Here is a 27,679-nt window from a genome sequence, read left to right as displayed (position 1 = left end):
GATATTACATGGAAACTGAATGCAGAACTTGAACATGACCTCTTTACACACTGCAAGTCAGAACTAAAAAGTCCATAGTAAAGCCCTCCTTCCATTTCTCCAAGACCATTCTCTTGGATTCTTATCTTCTCTCTCTGCATATTTGTTTTATTCTTTTCTTTCTCCCTAAAGACCTATTTTCTTTTAAAGATCTTATTTATTTATTTGACAGAGAGAGATCACAAGTAGACAGAGAGGCAGGCAGAGAGAGAGAGAGGAAGAGAGAGGGAAGCAGGCTCCCTGCTGAGCAGAGAGCCCGATGCAGGACTCCATCCCAGGACCTCGAGATCATGACCTGAGCCAAAGGCAGCGGCCCAACCCACTGAGCCACGGAGGCGCCCCAAGACCTATTTTCTTTAGGTCAGCCTGCACAAGGTCACCACAGCCCAGGCTTCAGTACTCTTTCTGTTACACATCACATCAAACTAACTAGAGTTTCTGAGTCCCTGTTTCTGTTTCCCACAAGAGCTAATCTGCTGGACAAGCTTGGATCAGGTGTGAGCTGCTGGGATAAATAGCTGTGCACGGGGCGGGGGCGGGGGGGCAGGGTTACATGGCTCCCAAGTCTGTGGGAGCTCACTCACTAGAAGAAAATGGGCAATGAGGATAGGGCCGTGGGTGGTGGGGAGTTTAACTGGAGACATCTATATTAGTCTGTTGCAGCTGCCATAACAAAATACTATAAGCTGGATGACTTAAACAATAAAAATTTATTTTCTCACAGTTTTAGAGTCTAAGGGTCCAAGATCAAGGTGCCAGTAGAGTTTTCCTGGCTAGCTGATGACCACCTTCTTGCCAAGTCTTCACCTGATCCTTCCCTGTGGAGCCTTGTAGAGAAATTTCTATTGACTCTTCCTTTTCTTCTAAGGCTACCAGTCATATTGGATCAGGGTCCCACATTATAGTTAACTTTAATTAATTCTTTAAAGGCCCTACCTCCAAATATGGAGGCAGGGCTTCAACATATTGAATTTTAGAGGGACATAATTCTCCATAACAGCATCCCAAAAGTTATCCACAATGCCATATAAGATGATATCTGAGTTTAATTTCTGAATGTAATGCACATTGTTTTACATACTAATAATGGTTGTTAATGGTCTGGAACTGTTAAAGATTTGTTAAAAAATAATTTGTGAATTAGCTTTCTTCTTTGTGACCAATATCCTCACAGGTGTATATACATGTGTGTAATATATGGTCATATATACTCAATTCTCAATTATCCATACTAATGAAGATGTAGAGTGAACATTCAGATGGTCTAAAATCAAGAATTTTTTTGTACTTGCTCTATCCTAGTAACCAAATGTCCTACAGGAAGCACCAGTAACATTGAGAGGGACAAGAATGTAACTTTGCCATGCCTTTCTATATAGATGGCCATACCTTCAATGAGTAGGAAAGATGCTCTGTGGAGTTATGTAGATATCTCCATCCTATTTTATTTAGTAAGGGAGGAGAGTTGTATGGCAAAAAGCATGAAACTGGGCCTCAAAGAAATAGGAGTAGACCTGGCAGAAAACTAAGGGAACTTTTCAATAGTATGCAATTTCAATGTATTTATCACAGCACTCAGAGAGTGATAACTAAATTCTAAAGGGGACCAAAACAATCCCCTCTAAACAAACACTACTCAACTCCACCACTAAAATTTATTTACCCAAACCCAATGACTTATTCAAGTACTATTTGGTTGCCATTCTCAAAGCAAAAATCCTAATATCATCTCAGTTTAGGGATATTGTTCTGCTCCCAGTAAGTAATTCTGAGTCCTCTGGGTCTTCAGGAAGCTAGTTATATGATAACATCATTAAATCTTGAATCATTCCAAGACTACTCCATTGAATGCTGCCCTAATTCTGCTGTGCCCATCTTGGCTGCCAAATCAACAGAAGGAACTAACACAGATTGAGCACCTATTATGTACAGTACACCTACTTAGAACATTTTAATTTCAGATAATACTTCTAATAGTCAGCTAACTCCTTTAAATATAGAAACAAGAAATAGATAAATCTACCATATTTGTCAATAAGTCTTTATTTATAATTTTTATGGTATAGAGCTATAGAGTATATGCAGTGTAGTACAGTGGTTAGGAATAAGGACTCTGGAATTTAAATGCTGAGGTTCAAACCCCAGGTCTACCACTTACTAGCTGTGTGACCTTAGCCAAATAACTTAAGCTCTCTATGCTCCAGTGTCATTACTAAAAAGGGATAATAATAACTTCTACCTCATAGGATCACTGGGAGGATTAAAAAATAAATGGAAATGTTTAGAGAAGTTTGGGGTACATAGTCAGTACTATGCTACTTGTTGCTACAATTACAATCTCTATTATTTCACTGTTAGCTACTATGGCAGGCATACTCTAAGATGGTTTCCGATGTTTTCCGTTTCCCAGTATTCACACCCTTTGTGTAATCTCTTCCCCTCAAGTGTAGGTAGAACCTATGAATGGCTTCTTTTTATTTATTTATTTATTTATTTATTTATTTATTAAAGATTTTATTTATTTATTTGATAGAGAGAGATCACAAGTAGGCAGAGAGGCAGGCAGAGAGAGAGAGGAGGTAGCAGGCTCCCTGCCTAGAAGAGAGCCCGATGTGGGACTCGATCCCAGGACCCTGAGATCATGACCTGAGCCGAAGGCAGCGGCTTAACCCACTGAGCCACCCAGGCGCCCTTTTTTTTTTTTTTATTTAAATTCCATTAACCAACATATAGTATATCTTTTATTTTCAATAATTCATTAATTGCATATAATACCAGTGGTCATCACATCATGTGCTCTCCTTAATGCCCATCACCCAATTACCTCATCCCCTTACCTACCTCCCCTTCCGCAACTCTCAGTTTTTTCCTAAAGCCAAGAGTCTGTCATGGTTTTTTATCCTTCTCTAATTTCTTGCCATTCAGTTTTCCCTCCCTTCCCCTTTGATCCTCTGCATTGTTTCTTATATTCACATATGAGTGAAACCATATAATTGGTCTTTCTCTGATTGACTTATTTCAGTCTGCATAATACCCTCTAGTTCCAGTTCCATCTATGCTGACATAAATAGTAAGATGTCATCCTTCCTGATGGCCAATATCCTTGTGTGTGTGTGTGTGTAGGTGTGTACTACATCTTTATCCATCCCTCTGTTGATGGGCATCTGTACTCTTTCCATAGTTTGGCTATTGTGGACATTGCTGCTGTGAACATTGGGGTTGCGGGTGCTGCTTTGTGTCTGTCTCTTTATCTGTATCTGTCTCTTTGGGGTAAATACTTAGTAGTACAATTGCTGGGTCATAGGGTAGCTCTATTTTTAACTTGAGGGACCTCCATCCTGTTTTCCAGAGAGGTTATACCACCTTGCATTCCCACCAACAGTGTAAGAAGGTTCCCCTTTCTCCACATCCTCGCCAACATCTGTTGTTTCCTGACTTGTTAATTTTAGCCATTCTGACTGTGAGTTCCTTCTAACCAATAAAATACAGCAAAGTTGATAGATGTTATTCCTATGATAGGTCATATGAAATAGAGACTGTCATCTTGCTAGCAGACTTTCTCTACTGCCTCCTTGGCTTACACATGTTAATGAAGCAAGGTACCACATTAGAGAGGCTGTGTCCCAAGGAATTGAGGTCAGTTGAAGCCAACAACCAACCAGGAACTGAGGTCCCCAGTCCAACAACCCACAAGGAATTGAATTCTGTGAACAACTGTATGAGCTTACCACAAATCCTTCCCCAGCCAGGCCTTCAAATAAGACTCCAGTCCTGGCCTACACTTTATAGCCTGTAAAAGACCCAAAGAGAGTCCACCTAAGATATGCTTAGATTTCCAGGCCATAGAAACTGATATAATGAGTGTGTATTGTTATAAGTCACTAAGTTTCATGGTTTTTTGTTTTGTAGCAAACAAACAGCTGATACACCCACAAAAATTTGACACAAAGTGATTGCTCCAGTAAATATTCATTCGCTCTCCTTCCTCAGTTATATATATTTTAATGTGATTTTTAAAATGACTCTTTAAAGCATTGTTTATTAAAACACACATGTGGGATTAGCCCAGATTTGGCTTATATCTTTTTGGTAATCATTGTTCTCTTGCTTTGATTCAGTTTCTTCAATATACGAGCCATTCCTTTTGAAGTGCTTATGTATGGCATGCACAAGCCATGTGTCAAGCACCTTACTCATATTATCTCATTCAATCTTCACAAAAACCCTGAAAAGTAAGTATCATTACCTTCTCTTTATGAGTAAGGATACTGGTGTTCTGAGAGATTAAACTCCTTTTCCAGAGCCACAGCTTGATGTTCTAAATTCTTCAAACAAAACAGAGTGAGAAGCCACCACTGTTTATACTCATAGCTGTTCTCAAGATAATACAGTTGACCCTTGAACAACACAGGAATCGGGGGTGCCAACTCTAATGCTGTCCAAACTCTACATGTAACTTCTGACTCCCTCCGAAGTTAACTACTAGAAGCCTGCTGTTGATCAGAAACCTTGCTAACATTATAGGTAATTAACACATACTTTACACGTTATGTAAATTATATACTGTATTCTTACAATAAAGGAAGCTAGAGAAAAAAACGTTGAGAAAAAAATACTAAGAAAATCATAAGGAAGGAAAATACATTTCCAGCACTGCAACGTAAAAAGTTCACACATAGGAAGTGTGCCTGGAGGTCCTGCAGGTCTATCTCTTGCTTTCGTAGCATCTGAATGGACAGAGCCAGGAACATCCCTTCTTCCACACCCCAATCACCCTCCAGTCTCTCTTCCACTTACAACCTTCCAAACCATCTCAGCCACCCTCTGCCACCAAGACCAGCCAACACTGTTTTTCGAGTTTAGCTCTTTACTGCCGATGGACCACGTGTCAGAATTATTCCACCTGGTGAACATGCATTGGCAGGCCTCTTATACCACCTCTCTCTGGGCTTCTATTTCCAACGTGACAATGGAGCTCAAGAGGGCATATGTCACTTCCTCACTCCTTTTGTGCTGACAAAAGAGAAACACAAGGGCACCCCAGCATCTCTTGAAGAAGCAAAAGCAGAGTGGTGACCTCACCCTCTTCCACGATGTGCAGAAGCAATCCTATTGTGGAGCACGCTATGAAGGCACACACACAAGTTGTGTCTTTCCATAGTGTCAGCTTCATTCAATGATAAAGCAAGGCTAATGTAATTGCAAAGCGGCTTCAGGATTCCAAACTCAAAGACCTGTCACTCGGCATTTAACTTGGCTTCATACACATCACACAAAGCACAGGACCATATAAAGTCACACAACAAACAAGATCCAACAAGGAGTAAGAAGCTAACGAACTCAACTCGAAGTCCATCCATGAGCACACTGTTGAGATGGGGTCTCCGTCAGGTCAGGGTCGGCTCTCACCCTGTGCAGCTAATTATGTTCAAGCCGTGGAGAATCTCTGTTATGTTCCAACATCAGTTGGGTAGAGCCTTCTGTGGCAGTTGCCTTTTTGATGTGGTGAGACCTGAAAGGGTCAGTGTCAGGAGAGTCTGGCAGTTTGCTGCAAAAATCTCTCTTCTATAAAGGAATTTAATCCTGCTTTGGCCTTAGCAAACCTGCTCTGGTTCTACTTGTTATCCGTTCTGGGTGTCATTAGCCTGTGCTGGTTTGGGCGCTATCTGGTCGGAGCTGCACCACCCTTGGCTGCTTGACACGAGTGATTCCATCTTGCTCTCTGCATCCAAGTGTAAGTATAGACCCATAGAGTTCAAACCCATGTTGTTCAAGAGTCAGCTGTACTATTTTTCTCTAAATAGTTTACAAAGACTTCCAAGATGATATTACTCTTCTTTCTTCATTTCTTTCACTTAGGAAATTCTCACGCATCAATGACCATTTAATCTGGCCCTTCCCAGGTATTTACATGGCAGTCAGGCAATCAGAAGGTCAGCAATATCTAGCTGGTGTCCTCTCTTAGGTGACATCTTCATATATAGTGATATCTGGAAAAAAAAAAAAAAAGATGGTGGTTTCAACAGCTCACAGCCAGGCCACATGCTATCATTACAATATGCAAAGAAGCCTCTCAAACATTCTTTTCTGTCTAAGTTAAAGTTTAGGCAGAAACAGATTGAGATTTATGCCCACAAATCTCAAGTTCAAAATTATGGTTCCCATGACAGTCATAACTTACCCTCAAGCACACAGGTAGTATTTTTAGTTGTTAGGTTATAGCAGGAATGTTGTAGCCTAAAATACATGTGTGATATGTTCAGATTACAGCTAATACAAGATTGGCTAATTTAGATTTCCTTTACTCTAAGGTTGTTTATATTTACACCTAAGCTGATTCACTTGAGTGTGATTTTTGCACTTAAAGGAATGTGCATTTCAAATTCGAGGGGGTAATAATTACTTGCAAATTTAAATTAAAGTAGTTAGAGCTGAAAATAAGCAGTGTTTGAGCTCAGCATTCAATGACAGGTAGTGGGAATAATATAACCTCAGAGCACGTTCAAATACTTAAGTTAAGGAGACTCAGAAGGAAGGAAGGTTGTCTTGTTATAAGAAAGGAGAGAAGCCTCAAGTTTAAAATAAACCATGCAGGTTACTATGTGTATTAAATTCTGTGCCCTCCAGGCACACGCATACAAGTAATTCTTCTAAATGCATTCATGTATTTAAACCCATTCTCTAAATGCACAGCAGAAGGTTTTCAATCTTGAAAACCAGCATGTAATCATGTGCCTGGGCCTGAAAATAAATTCCTAAGAAGAAAGGAGAAACAGGAATGAGACAAAAGGAACCGATATATATTTAGCCTCGTCCTTCTGTTTGAATTTCTCAGGTACCAGTGGCTACGTTGGGAAAACTGTGAGTGGTTTGGCTTCAAGTAGATGGTTAGATTATCTTGAGTCAGTCTCAGGCTAACCTGTAGAATGTGCCTGATAGGTGACAGTTGGGGGCCTTTACTCTTAAAGAAATGTAAATTTGTGAGACAACGTTTAGATATTCAAATTCTTCTTTGTCCATAAATACTACATATTTTTATATGCAAAGATACCAAAGTAGATTCTCTCTCACACGTGCGCGCGCGCACACACACACACACACACACACACTAGGGTTTTCTTTTTTAATTCACTTAAAATCTGAACTATGAAAACATTGCATTCTGGAAGGCAATGGTGGGTATAGGATTACTAAGGAGCAACAGACTTGGAATATTTTTTTTTTCTAAGATTTTATTTATTTATTTATTTGACAGAAATCACAAGTAGATGGAGAGGCAGGCAGAGAGAGAGGGAAGCAGGCTCCCTGCTGAGCAGAGAGCCCAATTCAGGACTCAATCCCAGGACCCTGGGATCATGACCTGAGCCAAAGGCATCGGCTTAACCCACTGAGCCACCCAGGAATAATTTTTAAATGGACAAGAAGCATGGAGGGAGTTATTTAAAATTAGAGGCGCACGGGTGGATCTGTTGGTTAAGCATCAGACTCCTGATTTTGGCTCAGGTCATGATTTCAGGGTTGTGAGATCAAGCCTGTGTTGGGCTCCATGCTGGGTGTGGAACCTACTTAAGATTCTCTCTCCCCTCTTCTTCTGCCCCTACCTCACATTCTCTCTCTCTCAAAAAACAAAAAACAAAACAAAACAAAACAAAAACTTTTGAACAAGCATTTTACTTGGTCTGCCCCTCAGCTTTTCATATCTAATTATCAAAATCACGGCTTTTAGAAAATAAAATGTGTTTGAAGTGAACCAAACTTTTTGAGATTGGATTAATACAGTAAACTAATCACATGTATACACCTGTTTTCCAAAGTTTCATTAAGTGAAAGATATATTTTTAATTATTTATTTTTGTAAGAGAAAGCATGCATGCATTCACACAAGTAGGGCGAGGGGCAGAGGCACAAGTGGGGGGAGGGGCAGAGGAAGAAGCAGACTCCCTAGGGCAGGGAGCCCCATTCAGGGCTTGATCCCAATACCCCAGGATAATGACCTGAGCCAAAGGCAGACCCTTAGCCGACTGAGCCACCTGCCCAAAAGATATATTTTAAGGTAGTGGTTCTCAAAGTGTGGTTCCCTGAGCTAACAGCATCAGCATATCCCAGGAACATATAAGAAATGCAAATTTCTCTTACTTCTCTCCGCATCTACTGGAACGCTGGAGTAGAGGACCAAGGAATCTGTTTTAGCAAGACCTCCAGGTGATTCCGACCCAAATTAAGTTTTGAGAACCCCTAGTTCAAAAGGAATAAATCTACATTAGCCCCAAAACAGAAGAAAGCATCACACCCACAAAAAAAAAAAATAATAATAATAATGGAAACACTACTAAAGAATAGAAAGCACACTGGATTGTGATACTCAAAGCAGCAATATAAGAGAAAACTAAAAATCTTATGTCTACTCGGGTGGAAGAAGTTGAGGAAAAAGAATACCTTATTAAAGAAAAGTGGGGGGCTGTTTAGGGATGGGGGACTGAGAAGCCCTTGGTGATTAATTTAGGTGGCTTCCTTAGAACACCTGGGCAGGGCTGACCCCTCTTCTACCTCCCTGTGTTCCTTCCCCACCCCACCAATGCCAAATCCTAGGCACCTGTGGCCTTTACTCATTCCAACAGAGGTTTGGGGCTGTGTCAGCAAAGCAGTACCGGGGCCTCTGGTGGTTACTGATGGGGAAGATAAATGACCCCATGCCAAGGACCTGTGGCTGTCTCTCCTCAGAAATATTTTATCTCTCCCCAATGGTCATTATTGACAAAACAAGGTAATCTCTACAGATAGGCAGGCTGGGATTCTTAATTAAAGAGATGAGCAGTCAAACAAGAATTATAATTACTTGAAGAGAGGCCACACCATGAGAGGAGCACCAAACTCAATAATCAAAAGACCTAATAAAACTAATAAAAATAAGCTAGTAATCAGTAAAGGATTTAGGAATCCGTTACATTCACCAGGGATTGCAAACGGCTATGCAAATGCAACTAAAAGTGAACTGAAAATCAGGTTTGCTTTTGTTATATAGAGAGAAAAAAGAAGGGCGGTAACCCGAGGCCACTGTAGCATTTCATTGATATCATCAGGATCCATATTCTTTCCATTTTTCTGCTCTGCCATTCAGTCTGGATTTTGTCCTGATGGTGGCAAGATAGCTGCTGAAACTCCAGATCACATAACTACATCCTCTGAATGAAAAGAAAGGAAATAGAAAGACAGCCCCAACAGACTTGGCCAAGAATTAGAGTTTATAGCCACATCCAGGTGCAGGTTTTTATGAATTACAACATTTAGAACAGAGAGAGGCAAGATTGTTCACCCACAGAGTGTCTACCTCACGAGTGTAATTATTATATTTGGAGAGATTTAAGAAGATATTGCATCCATGACAAATTTTAAATGTAATTGGAAAAATAAAAACTCAGTTATGAGCTAATAGCATAATGGACAGAGCTGAGAAGCAAATTAGTGAGTTAGGAAACCAACCTAAAGAATGTTAGAAAAATACCCAGAACCTTAGAAAGTCACTGAATCTAAAGCAGGAAAATTGAAAAATATTCATGGAGGAATTCCAAAGAACAAAGGAAAAAAAAAATCAAAAGAGTTTCTGCAGATACAAAACAGGTTACCCACTCATATTAGCTGAGAATAAGCCCCTTCTATTGTCTGTCCCTTCACTCTGTAATCACCAAGTAAACGATGCTAGCCCCAGAACCTAAGAATACTTGGGTTGATTAAAACTTCCACCTTTCAGCTGATACCTGCAACAATGTTGTTAATACTTAGATATTATCTGAGCATTGCATAGGATAGGAAATAAAGACTAGATGGACACTTTAGTTGATCTCTAACACATGGTGTTTCTTTTACCAAAATCAATAGAATAAAATTTATGGCCTGAACCAGAGAGATGCAGGCAGCCCCAGGTTTGGCAGACATTAAAGCAAACAAAGGTACACTAACAGGTAAAAAATAAAGTGATACAAAAAGATTTAACAGACTGATTCTGGTAAAAGAAATTAGATATTGCAGTATTAATATTAAACCAAATAAAACGTAAAGAAAAGGACATTTACTGGTTTAAAAAAGGGACATATTTTACATTTATAAAAGGTACGAACTGGAGAAAATACATAACAATAGTAAGCTTTTATGCACTTATGAACACTATTCTGAAACCTATAAAGCCACAGATAATAGAAAAATTGTAAGAAATGTGAAATTTTGATCTCTCTCTCTCGTAGGAATAGACCAAATAGAAAAAATGGTAATAAGTGTGATCTATACGTATATCATATATATTCTCCTTCTCTTTTCCTCTTAATATCATAAAAGCTAATTCTTTAGAAAGATCAATAAAATCAACTTTTTGACAAGAAAGTAAGAGAAAAGACATAAAATAAACAGCGTTGGGAATTAGAATGTAGCGTGCCTCAGTTATAAAGATTCTTTTAATTATAGAGAAGATAAAATATAATTTGCACCAATAATTCTAAAAATGTATGTCACATAAACAATTTCTCAGAAATACTGATTCAAAACCAGGTAGAAACATTAATACTATAAAGCAAAAACTATAAAAAATATAAAAGTCAAAAACCAAAAAATGCCCCTCAAAGTATGGCTGGATTAGGAGACTTTAAAATCTATTTTATTTTTAAATTATTTTAATAATTTAATAATGAATAAACCTATTTTATTTTTAAATTTTTTATTTTTAAATCTATTTTGTTTTTATAAAATCAATTTTCATTAAAATATTCTATTGTATTTTTAAATCTATTTTAAATCTGGGCACCTGAGTGGCTCGGTGGGTTAAAACCCCTGTCTTCTCTTCAGCTCAGGTCATGATCCCAGAGTCCTGGGATCAAGCCCCCGCCCCCCCATTGGGCTGTCTGCTCGGCAGGGAGCCTGCCTCCCCCTCTCTCTATTGTCAAATAAATAAATAAAATCTTTAAAAAAAAATCTATGTTAAATCTATCAAACAAAGAACAAATCATTCTACATCACATAAAGCAGTCTAGAGTGTAGAAAAGTATAAAAACAATTGGCAGTTAATTTTGATACCAAAGCTGGAAAACACAATACAAATAAAAATGTAGGCTAATATAATTTCTAAATATAGATTAAAATCATAAATAAGACATTAGAATATAAAATCCATCATTCTATGCACAAGTGCGGTTTATACAAAGAGTGTGAGGATGATTCACAACAGAAAGGGCAATTTGAGGGATGCCTGGGTGGCTCAGTTGGTTAAGCTGTTGCCTTCGGCTCAAGTCATGATCCCAGCATCCTGGGATTGAGTCCAACATTGGGCTCCTTGCTCAGCAGGGAGCCTGCTTCTCCCTCTGCCTTTGCCTGCCACTCTGTCTGCCTGTGCTCACTCTCTCTGACAAATAAATAAATAAAATATTTAAAAAAAAAAAAAAAGAAAGACAGAAAGAACGGGCAATTTGAGAAAAGTAATCATTAAGCTTGGAGCCAGAACTACTTTCCAGTCCTGGGTCAGGTCAACCACTTGGCTATCTGAGCTATGGTAATGTTTCTCTATAACCCCCTTTCCACTTAAAAATAAATCATGAAAAATAAGATTTTAGAGACTGGGGAAAACTATTTTATAATATTTTTAATCACGGATCGTTAGTCTACTCCTAAGACTTGAATGCCACAATTTCTGAAGTAAAAGAATAAGAAATCAAACATTACTGACAATAAGCTGATAGTTAAAAAAAATAATTACAGAAGGTAAATAACTAGACTGGATCTGTAAATTAGCAAGAGCTACTCAAGCACATGATGCTCAAGAGTGAATCTACAAAAAAGCCGGCTGAATCTGAAAACCATGAAGTCCAGCAATTTAAGCCAAGCACAGAGAGACAGAGACACGGAGAGAAATATCTCTTTTTCTGACACCTTCTAATGCTTCCTCTGTGGTTGACCTTTATGAGATGTTGGTAGTGAAGTACTCTTATGCAACTTTACAAAGCATCATGAGGTCCTATGCCATCCAACAGATGGGCTTTATACAACCAATAAAAATAAGTTCATAAAGAAAAAAAAGTCTTTAAAGAAAATGCCTCTAAAACAATGTGAATATTTTTATCAAGCAGAATATAAAATTGTAAGTAGAATGTGACACCACTCTATTAAAAAGATAAACACATGATTTTATATATTATATGTTACATAACAAACACATAAGCTTTGGGTTCTCATCATCTACAGCCATCTGGATTCACTTTCCTTTCAAAAAAAATAATAATATCTTCAATTTTTCTAAACATTGCACCCTTTTATTGATCCACTTCTGCATATAGTCCTCTCTTCCTGCATCCCCTTCTTTAAGGATGGACACTCCTAATCTCATCATTCCTGGGAGTATCATTAACGTAAGGCTGTTAAGTGTGAAGATTCTCATTAAACGTTGAGGCTTATGGAGGGGAATTACCCTAGCACATATGGGAAACTATTTAAAACTAGCCGGAATAAGGGGAGATTTTCCTATTGTGTATTGTCTGTTGTAAAGCTACAAAAATGAAAGCATTGTGGCACTGTATTCAGAAGAGATGGATGGAATCAATACCATATCCAAAAATTAAATCCAGTTTAAAATTCAATCCAAAGTAAGAATTTAGTATATAGTTACAAAAGTACTCCAAAACAATAGGAACAAAACATAGTCTTTTTTTTTTTTTTTTCAAAGAGAGAGACTGGAGGTTATCGAAGCAGAGGGAGAGGGAGAGAGAGAATCTTAAGCAGGCTCCATGCCCAGCACCGGAGACCAGCACTGGGCTGGATCTCATGACCCTAAGATCATGACCTGAGCTGAAATCAAGACTCGACTATTTGACTGACCAAGCACCCAAGTGCCCCAGACACATATTTTTTAATAGTCAGCAAGAAAACCAGCAAACTATTTTTTGGGGGGAAACTATTTTTTAATTAGGTTAGATTCTGTATCTCATACTGTATTCCAAAATAAATCTAAAATGGCTTAAAGATTTATATAAACAAAATTAAAACATTCAATGTTAAGCAATAACACAAGCATATCCTGCTAAAATCTTGGAGGAGGGAAACGAAATTCTGAAACGTGAAAGAAAAATTGGATACCTCCAAAGGAACAGGCAAGTACATTCCTGCTCTGCAGGGACTCTGTTTTGTCCCTCTCCCTCTGCTGCTCCCCTGCTTGTGCATGTGCTCTCTCTCTCTCAAATAAATAAATGAAGTCTTTAAAATATAATAATAAATAAATCCAAATATGTGAACTAATTTAAACATCCATCCATGTTCTTCCATACATGTTACATTTAAAAATAATGTGTTTATATTTATTGACAATGAAAAGACATTCACAAAATGTTAATAAATGGGAGAGGGGAATTATTACAAAACAGTATATAAAAATATATATATAAAACAGTATATAATTTTTTTTTCATGTTCAAACATAAAAGTAAAACTGTATCATTTCCTCGGTAACAAAGCTTCCTATGGCTTTCTAATATCTACAGAACAGCCTGACTTTCTAGCATAACATTTGAAGCTCTTTACATCAAACACTCCTTTTCCTCCCTCAAGAGAATGTGCTTTAGTCACACAAATCTATTATCCTGTCCCAAAGGACTGTGTGCTGTCACATTTTCATGGAGCTCATGCTGTTCTCTCAACCTGGAAGGAGAAATCTTCCACATTTGCTTCTTAAGGAAATTCTCCTCATGCCTCAAGTCTTTGCTCCAATGTCACCTTTCACTGGAAGCTAGCACTAAGCCCACCCCCACTCCTTCCTTACATTCTCACAGTACAATATTTAGACCTTTTTTGTACATCAGCATTTTTGACAAGCTTCCTCCACACACACACACAGTGCTGAGTGTAATGCTCGTAATAGAGGCTCCGATAAGTGTTTGCTTAAATACAAGCCTTTAAATTTTTAATTATTTGAATAATTTCTCAAACAAGATGAAAAATTAAATAAATCTATCATTTTTTGCACTCCTGTTTCTACTAATTAAAGAAGAATTGATTGAAAAAAAAACAGTGCATTAAAGTGCCTCCTAATTTGATTTGACCCCCTCAAGGCAACCTCTATTAAGAATTTAGCATATATACCCTTTCACAATTTATTATGTGTGCTTAATTGTTCTATAAAAGTGGCACCATAAAAGGAAATTTTTTTATCAGATTAGCAAGATTCTTCTCCCCAAGGCTCTCCCTAAGCCTTCTTCCTGCTTCTTTCTCATATTAGACAAGCATTTGCTTTCAATTTTATTCAACTCCACCCATAAATCCTCAATTTGCCAGGTGCTTTCATGATATGGATGCAATAATTCACAGCAATTCTGCTGGTCTTTTTGGATCTGTCTGTCGGTGTGACTCAGGCATCTCACCCCATCTGAGAACCTCAGTTGGGCTGACTTTTGGGCTTTAAGTGGTTTAAGTGATCCTAATGAAGTCTTAACGAGGTGCCCACAGAAATTACGCAGCCACTATCTCCTGAGCAATATCTTAAAGCTTTGCAAATAGAGAACTTGGCTGGGGAGCAAATCCAGGGTCTTCTTGAGCTCTGCTTCCCACAGTTTTTGTCACAGTGAATCTTTAGTCCCCTACATCTCCGATTTCAATTTCTTGATCAGTGAGGGATAGAACTTATAAACATGTAATGTGCGTTGACTAGCACCTTCTCCAAAATATCCCTGCCAAGCTGGTCTGAAACTGCCACCAATATTAGACGACAGAAGAGGGGACCCATCACCAGTATCTGGCACATGGGAAGGGCTCAGTAAATATGTGTTGAATCATAACTAAGTGATGGCAGAACAGGCCTGAGCAGAGGACTCTCTTTCAGCTTTTTCCTATGGGTATGGATTTAGCCAAAGCTAAGACACAGAAAACGTGACCATGGGGACAAGAATGGAGCACGGAAATTACTCCTCGGTACACGAACTTGGGCAGTTGTTCCTTCTGCTGTGTTTCCAAAGCTGGCTTTCCAGCAAATGGAAAATAATAGTGATGGTGATGATAACTCTGAAAGATTGGAGATAATTACCGTCCTCACGGAGTCATAGATGAATGCTTTCGCCTCTGACAAAGAAAAGCTTTTCCAAATCTGAATATGTCTTTACATCAAGCAGGCACTTCTCAGACCTCTCACTCAACATAAACTTTACTTTTCAGCAAATCGTTTGCAGATGTCTGTGAGCTTCGGGCATGTAAGGGAAGGAGTGGTAACAGACTTTTCCGTAGCACCAGTCACCTCGCTTGGCTTGTCCGGTGACATTCTGTGCTCCCAGGTGTGGCCTCAAAGCGGGAGAATGTTCCAGCAGGACTGGGCACCCAGCAGCTGCCTGCTGAGCTGATTCAGAGCACAGCTGTTTGGCTCAGAGGATGGCAGAGAGGAAGAACTCTCTGCCTGCCACAGAAGTCAGCTGGGATATCTGCTATTCTTGCAAATTGGTCTATATTAAATACGTAATTCAAGGACTAAAATTAAAACCAAAATGAGCCCACAATGTCTGGAACAGTCTTCAAACATTCCCGTCATAGCTGTGCTTCTTTTAATACAACCAACCATCTTCGGAGGCTCAAAAGGAATTTCCTCTAAGCAGAAAAGTCTGAAAAGAGTTCTTCAAAGATCCTTGAGGAAAACTCACTCTGACGGCAGGAAAGAAAAGTTCAAGATGCCTCAGAAGACTACAGGCGTGGGAAATTCTTTAGACTGTCAGGGCGAGAGGAAGTCATGTTTGATGATACCTAATACAGTCTTGGGTTAGAAATCCTGCTCAAGACTAAAAGAGCAAGAGTGCTATCAAAGGCCTAAACTTGGAAAGTGAGGACCCAAGAACATAAATACATATACAGAAAATATTATGGGGCGCCTGGGTGGCTCAGTCAGTGAAGCGTCTGCCTTCAGCTCAGGTCATGATCCCAGGGGATCATGGGGATCGAGGGGATCGAGGGGATCATGGTGATCGAGTCCCGCCTCCCGCTCCCTGCTTAGCAGGGAGCCTGCTTCTTCCTCTCCCTCTGCCTGCTTCTCCTCCTGCTTGTGCACCCTCTCTGTCTCTCTGACAAATAAATAAAATCTTAAAAAAGAAAACATTAGCTGCATGAATGTATATATGTGCTTAAATATTAATGCTGGGATGATGTCCAAAATATTGAACTACTCTAGCAGCAGTTAGTTCCAAACAACTGTCCCAGTCTGTTTAGAACTAATGGGTTTCCTGGGATATGGAACTTCTGGTACTAACCCTGGGATAGCCCTGGACAGCCAGGATATTTGGTCACCCTAGGCAAGGGCGCTAACCAACCTGAACAGACATCAGCTATACCCACCTGTGTGGGCTGGTAGATGCTCTGTCTAATTGCTCATCCTTGATGTCTGATGATGTTTGAATTAGGTGAACCCTGGGAATCATAGAGTCCTGTATTTGGTTTCCCTAAATTTCTCACGCTTTCTCCTGCCTCCGTGCCTTTGCACAAATGGTTCTCTCCACCTAGAAAATCCCCAGCCAACATCTGTAACTTCCTGCCAGAAGACCTCCCAACCCTTCAAAAACTGAATTAAATACATCTCTGAAGATCTTCCCGAGGACTCTATATATACTCTTATATTCAGAGGGAAAATGTGAAGTAGAAAGGCTTCTTTTCCAAAGAAGCAAGATTGCTTATCTCCATTACTTAACGCACAAGGAAGAATCAGTGAGCATCTCTCACCCCCAAATCCTGAATCAAAGTAATTTTTATCACAGTTGGTAACATTCTCCAGGAAGCCACTAAAAGCTATCAAGGGTTTTTGTGCATCCTGCCAGGGCCCCAGGTGCAGCAGAAGAAAATCTGGAACCAAGGGGCACCCAGCTGGCTCAGGCAGTAGAGCCTGTGACTCTTGATCTCCGGGGTTGTAAGTCCTCGTCTCATGTTGGGTTAGAGATTACTTAAAAATCTTTTTTGAAAAAAAGGAATCTGAATCCAGTGATTTTAGGGACAATAATTAAGACCCACTATTTCCACATGTCTGGGCCACAGCCCTGTTAGTAAGAGAAATAGTCTTCTTCAGCTTAGGTTAGGCCATGGTGTCTCTGACAAAATAATTACACTGAGTTTTTGAGAGATGTAATTAGTTAATAAGGCATCAACAGTCCCAGAAACTGTTCTAGGTGGGGCGACTGAACCAGAACTAGAGGAAAGATTTGCACCTTCCCCTTCTCCCAAGGCCCACTGCCCTCCCAACTACTTGAGCCTGCAAGCATCAGGAAAGAACTGGAGTTGAGCCTTCTCTAACAGGAGTCACGGGTGTGACCTGAAGCTAGAACCACGTCAAGGAAATGAAAACACCCATTGAGACTGGATCAGTTGGGGTCCCACCAGGAAACAAATGGCACGATCACAACAGGGAAATCCAGAGAGAGTTTGATGAAAGGTCTATTTACAAAGGTGTGGGCAGGGTGTAAAGAAACCACAAGGGATTAGTGTGACTCCTAGGGCTGGAACTGCAGGTGTTACCGCCCTTAGGCAAAGTGAAACAATGGTTACCAGAACCTGGAGACAGAAAATGCTGAGCAGAAAGAGCCATATGACAACAGCTTGACACCTATGGTGACTGTACTCAGCCAGGGGACAGTGATAAGACAGGAGAGAGCTGACCTCTCTGCTCTTCTCCTTCCAATCTCTTGCTAATGATCCTCTTGGGACCAAAGGGTAAGGGTGCCATCAACATAATTTAGGGTCAACTCCCAATGCACAAGACAGAGTGGAAAAATGTACAGATCTGGAAGACAAACAGAAGGTGTCCAGCAGGTGGACACTCACACTGTGAAAGCCTGCATCTTGTGGTCATTTCCTTCAAATGCACAAAGAAATTCCAAACTCCAGGTCCCTGGCTGGCTCAATGATAAAGCATGCGACTCTTGATTTCGGGGTCATGATTCAAGCCCCACATTGGGTGTAGAGCCTACTTATAATTAGAAAAGAAAATTCCAAACTACAGTTGACCTTTGAACAACACAGGTTTGAATTGCCAAGTACTTACATGTTAATTTTTTTTTTTGACAAATACTGCACAGTACTGAAAATGTATGTATTTTCTCTTCCTTATGATTTTCTTAAAAATAATTTTTTCTTTAGCTTGCTGTATTGTAAGAATACGATATATAATACCTGTAACATACCAAATATGTGCTAATAAACTGCACATGTTATCAGTAAGGCTTCCGGTAAATAATGGGCTATTTGTAGTTATGTTTTGGGGGATACGTGTATTTTTTATTGCGCAGGGGTGCAGAATTGGTGTGCCTCCACTCCCACATTTTCAAAGGTCAACTGTATTTAGAACTTGAATCTTGGCAGTGGTTAAGAGCATTGGTGAGACTGCCTAGATCTGGGGCAAGTTGTTCCACACTTCTAAGACTTGGTTTATCCACCTATAAAATAGGCACAATAGTAATACATATTCATGGAGTTGTCGAGATTCCATAAAGCATTCAACATAGTGGATGGTAAATAGTAAGTGCTTAATACATGTGACTATTAATCCTCCATTTATCACTATCACTGGGTTTTGCTAAATATTATATATGGCATGCCATTTAATGTTTTCCTACTGAAGAGGCTAAAGGGTCAAGGGAGCAAGGGGAAGAATAAAAAAGTCTTCTCCATCCCATCTCTGGTACCAAGAGAAAGAGTCACCTCATCTCCAGACATGCTAAGACACAGATGCCATTGTGTTAACCAAGAAACCCAGAACGTCAGAGAGAATGTCTGCAAGAGAGATGGCAAAGCCAAACTTCCCAATTGGCTCATGTAGATTAAAAAAATCCATCCCCAGGAAAGGGTTGGGAGGTCCACATATTCCTATTATACTTAAAAGGGGAAATAGACCCAAAAAACGAAATTGAGTTTAAGTAGGATAATCTATACGTTACACAGAGAAATGAAAACTCTTCGGCAAATCAGTGGTGATCTTAACATGGGTCTGACAGAGTGAAGAACGTAGGTTACCTCTGACAACAATAAAAGTCATAGTCTGCCTACACTTTCTGTTATATAACTGTTGGGCCACAACTTACGTGTTGGAGGAAACCGATGCCACTCAAGTGTTCTTGATGGTTTGGAAGCACAGAGTTTCCTCTCTATATCCCACCACAAGTATAATCCTTTATGGTAAAACTTCCTGTTTGACAACCTGACATAGCTAAGTGAAAAAGAGAGAATTAGTATTGGCAAGTTAATAGCATTCTATGGATCCATGAGTCACTAATTAGTGTTCAGTGTCAGGTAAGAATGCAGATGCAGAGACAGCAGAACACAGAGTTTCTGCCAGGGGAATAAATATGAATTGGGAAGGGCGCCTGGGTGGCTCAGTGGGTTAAAGCCTCTGCCTTCTGCTCAGGTCATGAACCCAGGGTCCTGGGAGTCATCGAGCCAGAGCTCTGCATCGGGCTCCCTGCTCAGCTCTCCCTCTCCTACTCCCCTTGCTTGCATTCCCTCTCTCACTGTGTCTCTCTCTGTCAAATAAATACATAAAATCTTTTTAAAAAATGAATTGGGAGCAAACAAAGGTCTGACACCAAAAATATGCATGATATCATCCCTGGACTTAGCATTTTAGTCTTTCATTATCTTACCTGTTTTGATTCAAGAAACTTACTAAGACATTGGTAGGCTATGGACTTTTTTTTTTTTAATATAGCTAGTGGCTTGCAAGTTTTTTTTTTTTAATAACAGCTTCATTGAAATACAATTCATATACCATAAATTTCAAGTGCATAGTTTCAAATGTACAATCCTGTGGGGTGTTTTTTAGTATATTCACACTTAGTGTAACCATCAGCACAATTTTAGAACATTATTATCATCTCAGAAAGAAACCCCATACCCTTCATATATCACTCCTTTGTCCCTGTCTTCTCCTCTCCCCAGCCCTAAACAAACACTAATCTATTCTCTGTCCATATGGATTTACCATTTCAGGCCAATTCATGTAAATGAAATGATATAATAGAAGATTTGTTGCTGACTATCTTCTTTCACCGTAAGGTTTCAAGGTTTATCTGCATTATAACATGTATTAGTGCTTCATTCTTTTCTATGACAAAATATTGAAAAGATATATCATATTTTGCTTATCATCAGTTAATGAACATTTGGGTTGTTTCCACATTTTGGCTAAGATGAATAATACTATAAACATTCACGTCCAAGTTTTTGTATGGACACATATTTTCATTTCTCCTGGGTACGTACCTAGGACTGGTATTGCTCAATTATATGGTAACTGTATGCTTAACTAATTCAGAAACTACCATTTTCCAAGATGGCTGCACCAGTTAACATTCCCATGACTCCTTCATCTTTACTACCACCCTCATAACTATTGAAAGTACAAAACACAGGGTTGATCCCTAATCCACTCACATCCACAAATACTTCTTCTCCAGAATAAAGATTCTGTTCTTACTTCCTCGTTTATTCCCAATTGCCCATCAATAACAAGTCATAATAAATCTTCCAAGGATTCTAACAAAACCTGTGTTGTCCTCTGCAGTATCCCTATGAAAGGAATTAATTTTATTCTCAAAAAAAAAAAAAGAAAAAAGAAAAAAGAAAAAAAAACTGAACTGGGCAGGAAGGGCATGGTTTTTTCCATTAACCTAATCAGGAAACAGAAACACAAGAAAATTTATAACATGCCCTAGGAAACATCTAAGTGCTGATACCAGGGTATCACATACTTCAATCTCTTCCCTCTAGTTGGAATGATAAGATAGTAACATAAAAAATAACAATGCAAGATATATGTGCTATGAGTCAAATGGGTGACAAGAGTAAAATATAATAAGAGTGTTGTAAAGGTGAGAGCTGATGAGGAGGATAAGGCTATACTGGAGACAAAGGAGAAAGACACAAGGGAGATTTCCTAGAGGAAAAGGGAAGGTGGCCCTGGAGGTGGCGTTGGGGAATGTGTAGAAGTTTGGGGGTGTGACAGTTTACTTTGCTGCCCTGTAAAGCAGCAAAACCAACAACTTGGCAAACGCAAGCGGAGATAGGGATGGGTAGTCCGGTTGGAGTGCCAAATACTCCTTTACGTTGAGCTAAGTAGTAATAGGTTAAGGGTTCAAAGAGAGATATCAAATTAAAGAATCTGGTCTTTATCCAGTGGACAGTACAGAAAAACTGACAAAAATTTTATTCAAGGATTTTCGTGATCAGTGGTGTGCTTTAATGATACTATTGTGGTAATACTGTATGGAAACAAGGTAAAAGGATACATACTGGGAAGAGAAACACTAGTTAAAAGACTATCATGATAACTCAAGTCTAAGATAACAAATATCTATATTAAAGGTTCTTTTTTTTTTTTTTTAAGATTTTATTTATTTGAGAGAGAGAGCATGCACACACAAGCCAGAGGACTGGCAAGAGCAGAGCAAGGAGCCCGATGCAGGACTCCGTCCCAGGACCCCAGGATTCTGACCAGAGCCAAAGGCAGACACTTAACCAACTGAGCCACACAGGCACTCTATATCAGGGGTTCTTTATCAGGGCATATGTTACTCCCTAGGAGATATTTGCGATGTCTGGGGACATTTCTGGTGGTCACACAGTGCAGAGTCCTTCTGGCACCCATTGGGTAGAGACCAGGGTTGCAGCTAAACATCTTAGAATGCGCAGGAGTCCCTACAACCAAGAGTATCTGGCCCCTAATGTCAATAGCGCCAAGGAGGAGAAAACCTGGTCTAAATTAAAGTAGTAGCGGGGCGCCTGGGTGGCTCAGTGGGTTAAGCCGCTGCCTTCGGCTCGGGTCATGATCTCAGGGTCCTGGGATCGAGTCCCGAATCGGGCTCTCTGCTCAGCAGGGAGCCTGCTTCCTCCTCTCTCTCTCTGCCTGCCTCTCTGCCTACTTGTGATCTCTCTCTGTCAAATAAATAAATAAAATCTTTAAAAAATAAATAAATAAATAAATAAATTAAAGTAGTAGCAGTGAAAATAAAAGCAAATGACAGATAATAGAATTATTTTCAAGGGAGAAGAGGTAGAGCTTGATGATTGGCTGGGTCTGGAAGCAAAAGATAGGGACTAGGTGGTTTAAAACATGCTTGGCAAAATCTAATAGCAAAAACAAAATTTTTTAAAGAAATTAGTAGGAGGAGGATGGAAGAGTGTAATGAGTATATATATGCTTGCTTGTTTTATAATGAATGTATTTTTGTAAAGATTTTATTTATTTATTTGACAGAGATCACAAGTAGGCAGGAGGCAGGCAGAGAGAGAGGGGAAAGCAGGCTCCCCCTGGCTGAGCAGAGAGCCCGATGCGGGGCTCGATCCTAGGACCCTGAGATCATGACCTGAGCTGAAGGCAGAGGCCTAATTGACTGAGCCACCCAGGTCCCCCTGTTTATTTTTTTAAGATTTTATTTATTTATTTGTCAGAGAGAGAGAGAGAGGGAGCACAAGCAAGGAGGGCAGGAGGCAGAGGGAGAAGCAGTCTTCCCACTAAGCAAGGATCCTCATGTGGGACTTGATCCCAGAATCCTGGGATCATGACCCCAGTGAAAGGCAGACGCTTAACCAACTGAGCCATCCAGGTGTCCTGAGTATATGTTTTTATTTTCTCCATATCCTTTTCTTTGGAAACAATCTATGGCATTTGGATGGGAAAGATCACACTCCCAAACCATCTACAAGTGGTACTTTGGATCTAGGTCTAGTAAATCAGGATCTACCGTAGAGTCTGCCCTACTGAATGGTTCTCTAGGTGAGCACGTGATCCAAGCCGACCAAAGAGAGTTCTTTCCAAATTATGCCCATGTCACACACAAAGCCAGCCTGACTGAGACTTAGAGAGGCAAACCAAGAAACAGACTCTTAACTTTGGAGAATAAACTGATAGTTACTGGAGGCAGAGGCAGGGGTGGAAGAATGGGTGAAATAGGTGATGGGGATTGAGGAGGACACTTGCAATGAGCACTGGGTGTTGTAAGTGTTGAATCACTGCACACCTGGAACTAACCATATACTGTATGTTAACTAACTGGAATTTAAATTAAAATTTTTTTTAAAAGTTAAACAAAGGCAAGCAGAGTGGAGTAAGAAGAGACAGGAAACCAGAGACAGAGAGTGAGAGAGAAACAAATTTTAACTGATTATCGTTTAGGTTCCTGGATCTAGCTATGCCTGAAATACAAGATTCCGATTTTCAATTAGATCAAGCCAATACCTTTCCTCCTTTGCTGAAGCTAGTTAGAGTTGGATTTCTATTTCTTTCAAATTAAAAAGTTTTAGCTAATAATGAAAGAATGAGATTAGCTTTCAATGTGTTAACAGATGGAAATTTTATCAGTGAGGGAGCAGCTAGAATTTAGAGAAATAAGTTAAATTAAGTGATGCATTTTGGAACTTATTTCTTCAGAGGTGACAGATGTCAGAACAGTCGTGACCCTTTTGAAATAGGCCAAAGATAGAAAGGCTTGGTATTTCTTTTCCAACTTATAAGAAAACAAAAGGAATCATATATTATTAAGTCTAAATTAGTAAATTGTGATCATTCAGAAGTAGCAATTCTAATAAAGATAATAAGGTTACTTAAGAGTTATTTAGAACTCTTTGTGGTTTCATCACATGTAGAAGAGCTTTGGATTTGTTCAGTTCTAGCCCAGCAATTGTTAATCATTTGCCTATTTGCTCTTAGATTTCTTTTCTCTGCTTCTCCTGTTCTGCTTTGTACCAAAGAGGTTGGGTTTCTGCAAAACACATTGCCCAGGCTTCTTTGCCAATTGGCTTCCTGTTAGTTTGGCCAATAAAAGTCATTAGCAGGAGTTTGGAGTATAGAAGGTGGGGAGAAGCCAGAGTATGCCTCTCCTTCTTTCCTTGCTTTTGCCAGTATTTCTGACAGTGTTTGTGTCTCTTCCATGTCCCAACCTCCTGCAAGAAGCCCTTATTCTTGGTGGCCCAGACAGAGAGAGAGAGCGCGCAAGTCAGAAGACAAGCAGCTGAGCAGCCCCAGCTCCTGAAGTCTGGTGAAAGCTTCTCCTCTTTCTATCCCTCCAGCCCTGGAAGTGCTGGCAGCTTCTTGCTATTCCTAACCTCTGGCTTGATCATTTGCTGTTTGCCTTTTTAGCTCTTCCAACACTTTTTTGTAAGAAGTTCCCTGGGTTAAATCCTTCCAATTAAACCACCTGGTTTGGATTCTCTGTTTACTGATTCACTTGCTAAGTATTTTAGTCATTTTGGAATGCCATTACAAAAATACCATAGACTGAGTGACTTAAACAACATTTCTTTCTTCAGGTTCTAGAGGCTACATGTCTAAGATCAAGGTGCTGGGTTGGTGGGGGCGGCTGGGGGGAACAGTTCCTGGTGAGAGCTCTCTTTCTGGCTTATTGATGGCCATCTTCTTGCTGTGCCTTCACATGGTGGAGATACCCTCTCTTGTGTCTCCTTGCATAGGAGCACTAACACCATTCATGATGCTCTAACCTCATGACCTATTTACTTCCCAATGCCCCACCTTCAAACACCATCACACTGGGGATTAGGGCTTCAACATATGAATTTGGGAGTGGGGGATGTTATACAAGCATTCAGCTTATAGCATCTAGTCTCCAGTTCAAATCACCAGGACTAGTGATGGACAGGGGTAAAAAAAGGAACCCTTTGACCATTTTAACCCTTAAATCCAATTAAATAAGGTATATACAACTATGTTGCCGGTGGATGTAAGAAAACAAAATATAGTTCATAAGGAACCTGTGATGTAAAGCCATATATAAACAAAATAAAGATATGAAATGTTGTAGGAGTAAGTTGCAGAGGTCAGAGGAGAGAGAGATTGATGTTAATTGCAGGCATCAAAGGAAGGCTTAATGAAAGAAGTAAGACTGGAGCTGAGAACTCTAAGGGACAGAAAGCCAAACAGTGGAGAGCAGAATCACAGACGGCATTATGTGAGCAAATGGGTGGGGCATTAGCAAGGAAGCAGGAATAAACACAGTGTGTTCATGGAAGGTCTGACTAAAATAGAGGCATTTATGGGTAAATTGGTTCAAATAAGTAAGAAAAGGTCACATTGCAAAATGCCTTTAGTCGCCAGAGAACTGTGAAGTCTGTGGGATCAATCCTAGAAAAACTCAATGGTGAGACCACATCCTTTAGAAGATTAAAGCTATACCCTCCCCCCCCCTTTTTTCTTATCTAGTCAATGAAACACAGAATAAAGAGTCTGAAGGCTGGCTTTCGTTCCCATTTCCTAACCCATTTTTATAACCTTAAAATGTTTCTTAGATTTTAGGTCTCAGTTGCCTACTTGCAGAAGAGTTAACAATATGTAAAATTCATCTGAAGATTAAGATATTTGTTGATTTGTTGTTTTTCAGATAGCTAAGTATTTTTTAGATATTTATCCTATACCTAATCGTCTGCTAAGCCTAAACTTATGAGGTCAGTTTTTTATTTTTCCCAAGTGCCCACTTTGTTCCCTCATAATAAAGAAGATGACTAGACATTGCATAAGAGGAAAGAAAGAAGGGTGTTTCGTCCAGCACCTAGTTCTAAAACATGCTGAATTTAACTCTGACCTTAAAAAACCAGACTGGAAGAAACAAAGTAATATTTTAACATAGTCTGCTAATTACTTGTATTTATTTATTTATTTATTTATTTTAGAGAGAAAGAGAGTGCACATGCAGGCGGTGGGGTGAGTAGGGATAGAGGGAGAGGGAAAGAGAGAATCTTAAGCAGGCTCCATGCCGAGTGGGGAGCAGGATACAGGGCTTGATCTCATGACCCTGAGATCATGACCTGAGTCAAAATCAGGTATTGGACGCTTAACCACTGAGCCACCCAGGTGCCCTTGTTAATTGCTTTTAAAAAGTAAAAGTACACATTGACCCAAGAATGGGCATGTCATTTGAAATGTGACTGTTTTTTGAAAATGAAAATAGAAAGAAACATTATTGCAAAGACTCATATTATTCTAGGACTTATAAGTGGGTTTCCTTGTCAGGTAGCTGATGAAATAAAATTCTACATTCCGTTTTTATATTAAGGCGAATTTGTTTTGTCATGTGTATTATAATTCGCATTAGAAAAGCTAGTAATCATTGTGCTGTTAACTCCACTTTTATTGCGGGAAGAATGGGCGGAAGCAACATCTTAGCTCTTATTCCAGTGCCAGGAATGAATTGCAGTTGGAACAAACGAAAGACTTAATTATAGCCTTTAAGTCAAAGCGGGAATAGTACACGTGGAACTGAAATCTTATCCAAGACCCATTTTTTTTTTTTTTAAAGTCTTTTTTTTTTTTTTAGTCTTTTTTTTTTTTTTTTAAGATTTTATTTATTTACTTGAGAGAGACAGACAGTGAGAGAGAGCATGAGCGAGGAGAAGGTCAGAGGGAGAAGCAGACTCCCCGTGGAGCTGGGAGTCCGATGCGGGACTCGATCCCGAGACTCCAGGATCATGACCTGAGCCGAAGGCAGTTGTCCAACCAACTGAGCCACCCAGGCGTCCCCCAAGACCCATTTTTTAAAGAAAATAAAGGTGAACTGGAATTTTAGCTTTGAAGAAGAAATCAGACAGCGTCCACCCTTCTGTAAATTGATATAAGTAAAAATTTGGTTAGCATTGGGGGGTCTGTGAAAGGATTTTCAACTGAGTATGTTTTGTAGACCTCCCCCAAAACAGTTTTCCAGTGCTGATAAGAAAAAGAAATACGCTAGATAAAAGTCAATTTAACTTTATGAAATAAAGACGTCTGTGACTTGAGCATAGTTTGCCAAAAGGTAAAATTTCGTTCACGGCTTAAGCTGAGAGCAAAGGGCATTTAACAGAAAACACAGAAAAAGAAACCTCTCCACCGAAGGCAAGTCAAAACCCACCGGCGTCACATAATCATGTCATTTGGTGGAATGAGCTGGCCGGGAAATGAGGAAACATGAATCCAGAGGGCGTTTTCAGTTCTGAGTAACAACATGGCAGGACAAGTCCCCTTAATTGTTGTGCTTCTACAGGATGATGGTACTAAGCAGTCTCCTGAGCTCAACAAGATTTTCAGCTAACCCTTAATTGTTAAGTCATTATGACAACTACTGATGTGTCATCCCTGCTGTAATTGCCGCAGGCTCTTTCTAGCACCTGTTTTGCATTTACTGTTGTATTCTGAAACTTAACACAAATGTAAAATGAGACTATTACTTCTGTCAAGTGCACATACACATTTGCTGTAAAACATTGTTGAACGTGCACACAACACAATGGGAACGATCACTTAATGTTGTACAGATGAGACCAGCTGTTTGAGCTCCGAAGGTCAAAAAGTATGAAAACGAAAGGAAACAAAACAACAACCACAAAGAAAATCACGCAGTTAATCCACAAGCAATTACATAAAAATCTTGAAAAGAGAAGAAAGCAGCTTGGTTGATTTTTTGTTGGGGACGAGGATTTGCCTCTGTGCCCACTACACACCCTCCACACCTCCTCAAAAGCCTGCCCCCCAACACTACTTATGTGGCCAAACCTGCGTCCAGTTCAACCTCATGGCCCATGAAAGGATTAGAACAGGGTGGCTGAAAAGTCATATAAAAATGGGGCCTCGGGGGGCACCTGAGTGGCTCAGTGGATTAAGCCTCTGCCTTTGGCTCAG

The 27,679-nt window shown here is 39.7% G+C and overlaps 1 long non-coding RNA gene across 1 annotated transcript; it reads right to left on the bottom strand.

The window, feature by feature from the left end:
• Positions 1–4,660: 4,660 nt before the first annotated feature.
• Positions 4,661–27,032, bottom strand: LOC131820061 (uncharacterized). The gene is made up of 3 exons (XR_009349448.1): positions 26,913–27,032; positions 19,104–19,228; positions 4,661–6,029 (listed from the first exon to the last, which is right to left on the bottom strand). It is a non-coding gene; the product is annotated as an uncharacterized LOC131820061 (long non-coding RNA).
• Between the last annotated feature and the right edge of the window lie 647 nt (positions 27,033–27,679).

The sequence above is a fragment of the Mustela lutreola genome, chromosome 1 (genome assembly GCF_030435805.1).
Source record: "Mustela lutreola isolate mMusLut2 chromosome 1, mMusLut2.pri, whole genome shotgun sequence".
NCBI lineage: Eukaryota > Metazoa > Chordata > Mammalia > Carnivora > Mustelidae > Mustela > Mustela lutreola.
This window is presented reverse-complemented; position numbering and strand designations above follow the sequence as displayed.